General features: G+C 40.2%; 1 long non-coding RNA gene across 3 annotated transcripts in view; it reads right to left on the bottom strand.

The window, feature by feature from the left end:
• Nucleotides 1-6,435, bottom strand: part of LOC114059510 — a 38,011-nt gene extending 31,576 nt beyond the window's left edge. For 2 of the 3 annotated variants that reach the window (XR_003571679.1, XR_003571680.1), the window contains exons 1-2: nucleotides 6,232-6,435; nucleotides 1,412-1,502 (exon numbers count right to left, since the gene is read on the bottom strand). This is a non-coding gene — a long non-coding RNA (uncharacterized LOC114059510). The remainder of the gene's footprint in view (nucleotides 1-1,411; nucleotides 1,503-6,231) is intronic. The other variant, XR_003571681.1, reaches the window with a different exon arrangement.
• Between the last annotated feature and the right edge of the window lie 458 nt (nucleotides 6,436-6,893).

Here is a 6,893-nt window from a genome sequence, read left to right as displayed (position 1 = left end):
CAGAGAACAGTGAGTAAAGCCCATGAATAAAAATACAAATTTTCCAAAGAAGTGGAAAAAAACTGCCAACAAACAACTGAACAAACACATTTCAGAAGCCTAATATTAATCTCTAAATTGAGCTAATGAAATTATAAAGATGTTTCCTGCTGTTTCTGTGATTTATCCTTTTCTTTGAAACACATTCTCCATAAAAGGATATTGGTCTCACCATACCACCTTCTTTCAAGCTGACAACTTTTCTCAAGAGGAAAAAAAAAAAACCAGGACAAAATATTCATGAGTGTAGTCAGACTCCTAAACCTCCTATCCTGTGCCAAGATACCTTAAAGAGAAACTAAAATTTACGCAGAAGATTCAATCATATAATCACAGAATGTTTGGGTTCAAAGAGACCTTAAAGATCATCTAATTCCAACCCCCCTGTCATGGGCAGGAATACCTTCCACTAGATAAGGTTGCTCACCACCCCCTCCAACCTGGCCTTGAACACTTCCAGGGACAGGGCATTCACAATTTCTCTGGGCAAACTGTTCCACTGCCTCACCACCCTCACAGTAAAGAATTTGTTCCTAACATCTAATTTGAATCTCTCCTCTTTTAGTTTAAAACTGTTCCCCTTGTCCTATCATTATCTGCCTGTGTAAAAAGTTCCCTTCCCTCATTTTTTGTAAGCCCTCTTTAAGAACTGGAAGGACACAATGAGGACTCCTCAGAGCTTTCTTCAATGCTTCTGGTTAGTAAGCCATTGCTTTTATTTTGTTGATAATCTTCAGGGAGAAATAACTGTGTTAAAATACATTTCTAGATCCTTGTTTCCTGTTTCTGGCCAACTCCTCCCTTCTGTTTTGCAGTTCAGATAAATGAAATGCTGATTTGTAAACTACAAGCTTGTTCTCTTGTCCTTGTGAAAATAAGGACTTCTGTTGTTCTTGTGAAAATAAATTCATTCTGCTCAACTTTCCCTATATATAAACACATTCTGGGGTGAAAGATTACTGCGAATTCTCTAGAACTGGTCAGCTGCATGGCAGTGAAGAGAATTAGTGGGTTAAAGGAGATAAAAACTTAAAGTGAAAATAAATAAATGCTTAAAACTACATTAAAGCACACGTGTATATCACAGGAAAGCCCAGTGTATTGGCATTTGGGAGAATGGTATCATGAACCCGCAAACTTCCTAGGTTTGTTGTGTGTATGCCAGACCCTTGAAATTAGCTAGTGTGAAAAATGTTCTTGTGGTTTCATTTCCTCTGCAGGGTCTTGGGTTAGGGTTTTGTTTTGTGTCTTTGCCTTTTGAGAGTGTTGGGGTTTTTTTTCCCTCTTTAAGCAATGAAAAATGCAAGGGAAAGAAATTTACCAGTTCAAATTCCTCAAAGACCAGGTTAACTGTTCTCCTATACATTCTTACCTTGTGTTTGTCACCATTTCCAAGCTCTATTACTGCACAAAACAGTCTGCTTTACCATCCTCTCCTGAGAGCAGGGTGGACAGTCTGGGATCTGTTTTAGAATATGTTCAAGTATTACATACAGATTTATGTTGTATCAGTTTATATTTAGAAAAGCAAGCTCAGAGAATTGATGGTGGTAGATTTCACAGTAGACTTTAGATCTTTTAGGTACACCCTCTACAGTTCTGGGCTACCAAGAAGGAAAGCTCTGTCACTTATTAACTTAGTGCTTGATGTCCTAAACAACAATGTGAGCCAGAAGTGCCTGCAAGGATTGCTCTCAATGCAAGGCACTCCGTTCCTCAAAGACCAAATGATGTGTAGCACTTTTTCCAGACAAGGGACTCAGGAAAGAAAAGCCCAGGTATTGCAGCCCAGATTGTGATGAAGCTTTACCCTTCTTCTACTCTTGTGTGGATGAGAGTAGAGAGCTTCAGAGTATGTCCTTAAAGGCATGTTTTCCCTAATACTCACATGTCCCCAATATTCCTTAGGACCTTTTAGGAATCTTTATATCAAAAGAGGTATAGTGGTTGAGACTGCTGATACACTGGAAAATGCAGGAGGGCTCCTTGGGAACGTGATTCTCTCCAGCCTGCAGCACAAAAAACTTAGGTAACTTCCTAGCTCTCAGGGAGATTACTTTGAAACTGCATGAAACAAATCATTCTACCAAATAATTTTCACAGTCAAAAGCTGGCAATATTAGCCCATAAATCAAACCTGCATTGCATTCAGTCCCTCTACTCTGCTTCTCTCCTTGAAGACATGCAAGCAAACCCAGGCTTCCTTACTCCAAACAGTAAATACCAGTCATTGCCTTCGAAATTAATTTTAGAAGTCTCTTTGGCTGCAGTTATATGAGGGGGTGAAGGTAAAGTTGTTGTGATCATCAGATCCTTCGATTCTGAAAGTACAGTCAAGTCAACTATTTAGATTTGTTTCTGATGTCTGCTGTTTCTGGTAAGCACTAATGTTTTCAAGAAGTCCCATAGAAAGACTTGGCAGTCTTCCTTTCACTCCAGAGAGCATCTTGTGTCATCAGTTACACCCTAAAACACAGAGTCTCACAGGAGCAATGGAAACTGACCTTTGCAACAATGTTGTTGATGTAGGTCAGTAGTATATATGGATTTATATAATGTCTTGACCAAATCTATACAAGTATTACTACAGTTTCAGCTTTCCAAAAGTAGATTAGGACAGTAATAACAAAAAAATAAGTTCATAAAACACTACAGTATGTTCTAACAAAACCTGGTGAAATACCAAAGTGATCAGTGTTATTTTATGTTCGGGCAAACTACCAGGTTAGGTGACTTGAATTTACCGTAAGGAAGTCTTGTCTAACTGTGTCTGACCAGCCCTTTCTCCCAGCATTGCTTGCTGTAGGGCAGCTCCAGCAAAAGTGCCTGTACTTCCCAGTGCAAACTAGTAGAGACCAGTTCACAACAGGTCCCAGGACACTTTTTTCTCTAAAACTACTCAGCCATTCCTTGCACCAAAACAGCAACTATCTTAGACCTCCTGCTTTTGCTGTGAGCAGAGGGGCTGCATTGCTGTTAGCAATGGGGATGGATAGGGACAATTTTCAAGAAAAATTAAAAAAGAAAGAAAAAAAAAAGGGGGGGGGGTGAATCCTAATGAAGGCAAGGGCATGGAAGCGAAAGTTCAAACCAAGCAGCTCCAAAGCACTATTACTAATTTCAGAATCCTTTAAACGTGTGAATAAAAGCATGAATTCAAATTAATCAATTGCCTTTTAAAAAGTCGCTGAGGTAGCACTCTATTACCTGTGCTTTTAGAGTGCATCTCAGATGTGTCATTCAGGCTTCTGAAGACAAGAAAGATACAAATGAATCACCTTGTTGCAAATTAATCACCCTGGGATTAAGGCTAAAAATTTCAAAAGCACCTTAAAATGACTTAGAAATCTAATTCCCATTTTCAGAATTGATTTAGGCAGTTACATCCTGACTCTTGTCAAAAGTCAATGGGATGATAACTCCTAAGTCACTCTAATACATCCAAAAATGTTACTTGCTTGTATGTATGTATGCTTATATGTAACACAGCAAACCCCTCTGTATTCATGTTTGCCCTTCAGTGAGCGTCCCAGGCTTCTGCTTTTTCATCCCTGATTTCCATCCACATTTACCATATGTTGTGCTTTCATTTTCATTAAACATTTTGAAAGATGGAGGTTTCAAACAGTGAGCTACTCATTCATTCATCTTTCCACACAGAAACCTACTATCAGTAAAACACCAATTTCAGACATTATTTTTAACTAATGAGAAAAGAAATGTTTTTCCTGACATTGACAGCAAAATCCATCCACCCATTTATATATTTTACATGATGATACAGCATGTGCTACTGCCATATCTCAGACTAAGCATACATTTTGGTCTTCTTCCAGTTACGTGCCTTTTTCATAAGTTAATGGGCAATCACAGGATAGACAAAGTTTCATTTGAGTCCTAAGGGGGTAAAGCAGTAGTTGAGCTATCAGGATGGTACTGCTCTTCCATCAACCAGATTATGATAAAGTCCCTTTTCTTCCTTGGGGCATTGGAAAAATCTTTTAATTCTCCATGTCTGTTCCCCTCCACCCTATGTCTGTCTTATCCATTGTATCTGCAACATTATGTGGCAGGACTTCTGTCATAAATGTCTGATTCCACTATGGCACAAACTATAAGAAATAAAGCAAGGAATACGCATGTCTAGGCTACACCTATTCAAAGTGTATATAAACATAATAAGTTGCTTTCTGTATAAAAAACGATGAACTTCATAGTGCTAGTGAATGGCCAGTTAGAAAAGGGAATTAAGATAGGGCAGAGAGGCAGCAAATAAAAGCCAAAATCACATTCAGATCTGAAGGAAAATTGTATTCACAGTAAGTCAGCAGTTACCTTGGCTTTCAGCTCTTTTTGTGATTTCTCTTCCCTCCACCTGCCCCCCCCCTTGTTTTTTTTTATTGTTTACTTTTTAGTCTTTTTGCCCAAGACTGTATTTTTCAATCTTCTGTCATCTTCCCTAGACAAAAGCACAGGACTTGGGGAAAAGGATTAGGGAAAGGGAAATTCCTACCCTGACATTTATTTCTTCAGTGACCTTGACAAAGTCACTTAATTTATTGTTTCCCTTGCTCTAACAAAATGAACAGGAATGAAAATGAAGTCTTTTTTCTAACAGTCACAACTGCTTTGTGATCCAATCCTGTCTGCTGAGTCTGCTCTAAAACCCCAGAGTAAGTTAGTACAGATTCAAGCTGTAATTGTTATCAGTAGTGCCTCGCCTCTCCTCTAGACACACTTTCTGCAGCGGTCAATACCTGTTCAGCAGCCGGTCATGGTGGGAGAATAGCAATCACCAGAATAAATGCTATGCCCTTTCTCCCAAGCCTGTTGCATCTCAATAAACTTTGCAGTGTGTCCAGCAAAGGAGGAATTCAAAAGGGTGGTCCCAAATCAGGACTCTGAAGGGCTTTGCATTCAGAATAAGACACTATGGGAGTATCATGATGACAGCTGCACTTACATCACTGAAAATAATTATTCTGATCCATGAACACAAGCTAAGCCTTAAGAATGGTCTTGTAAGCAAGGTCTGTTTTAATAGAAACATAAGTATTATGCATTACAGTCTATTATAAATTGGTTGTAATTTTCTCCTGACACTCTGTGAATTAAACTAGTTAGGATACAAAAAAAAATAACAAATGCCACAAAGCAGAAAGCAAGCTCAGTGTCTGAAGGTTAATGATTGCTCATGAAAGCTACAGAAATAAATTATCTGCCTAGGGACACTGTCACATGATCGGCACAAAAGCTGCAACAGCCGAAAATGTTTATGTAGAGAAAAAAACACTGTCAGCATCACAGCGCCCTTCCCCCACCGCCGGAGCACAGTCCCGAGCCAAACAGCTGCTCCTGACTGCTTACATTAAACTAATTTGTGCTGCAACATTGCAGCTGCTTAATTTTTAGACTGAACTTTATCACCAAGAAGTGTTACAATAACAAGTGATGCAGCCCTACCTCTGAAGAAATAGCAAGTTCCTCGACAACAAAGGCAGCTTAAGGTGCTGAAATTAAAGAAAGATGCAAGAAGGCCATGACCAAAACAGTATTTTAAATCTTAATGACCTACTCTTACTGGGAAAGCAAAAAACAGGTTTGCTTCTAAATTGATTGGGAGAGCAGACTGTGCCCCTAAGCATACGGGGGTTGTCCCACCTCGACACCGGGGATCAGTGACCAAGAACTATGGCATAGGCTTATGGAGCAGCAAGGTGGAAGCAAGGTGAGATACTAGGGCTTCCAAGAGTCACCCACCCTTTCCAGGTGGCCTCCCCAGCACTTGGTGTTGTGAGATTGCACTGCAGAGCCCCATCACTTGTACCCCCTTCCCTGCAGCCTTGCCCCTTCTCTTCTCCAAGCCCCCACTGTTTTGGGGTTTGGTGTCCTGTAGCACTGCTTGCATGTCTTTCCACAGACTCACTGGTGTCTCCTTAAAACATTTATTGCCCTCAACATTTAAAAAGTAGAAGTTGTTGGGTTTCTTTTTTTTTTTTTTTTTTTTTAAAAAAAAAGGAAAAACCCTAGGTCATTCATATCCCAACATCTTGAAAGCCCTGACCTCCTCCTCACCCCTCCCGCTGCCTCCCCCTACCACAATCCGAAAAAAAATGCATTCGAAGGCAGTGGCATCAGAGGAAGTGTTTACAGAGAGTGCTGCGCCTTGGGTAACGCAAGTGCTGCACTTACAAAATGTCACATGTTGTTCCTCCCCTTTTCCTCTGAATTATTTTCCTCTGTTAACATGCAGGGCTTCGTCTTCTGCTGAAACAGACACTGACCTGAACTGGTGGTGATTCCTGCCAAATATGCAGGCACTGTTTTGCTACATTTTGGAATTCGGCGAAGTCCATGTGTCAGGCATTTGCTTGCGCTCAGGAAACGCCAGTGCTCAGTCCAAAGCCCTCCCCGCCCCCTCCCGCCCCCAGTGCTTGGAATGCACAGAAACTTTTCAGTTTTTAATTAGTTTTAATATGATTAATGTTTTTAGCTGCATATCTTGTTACATCCAGTATGCTTGTTAAAAATAAAATAAAAAAAAATAAAAAAAAAAGGACCATTTAAATGTACTGGTCTTAGTTATTAAGAAAACAAATGGAGACAGGGAAAAGAAAACCCACCGAGAGAGCAATTATACAGTTAAACAAAAAAGCTGTGGTTGCTCGCAGTGGTAACCGGGTTGCAGATAGACTGTTGTTTGCCTGTGTGCCTGTCTGTGCTTGGGGAGGAAAAGAGGCACAGGGAACTGGCAATGTGAAAAAAGGGGTGCTCCAACTGTACACCCCAGCTTTCCCAGTCTTCCAAAGACCAGCTAGAAGGAGGAGATGCTAAAGGAAATTATGGCTCTTTTC

This window comes from Empidonax traillii, unplaced genomic scaffold, assembly GCF_003031625.1.
Source record: "Empidonax traillii isolate 1590-97213 ecotype Southwest subspecies unplaced genomic scaffold, ASM303162v1 scaffold229:size1690559, whole genome shotgun sequence".
Lineage (NCBI taxonomy): Eukaryota > Metazoa > Chordata > Aves > Passeriformes > Tyrannidae > Empidonax > Empidonax traillii.
The sequence above is the reverse complement of the archived record's forward strand: the minus strand, read 5'-3'. Positions and strand labels throughout refer to the sequence as shown.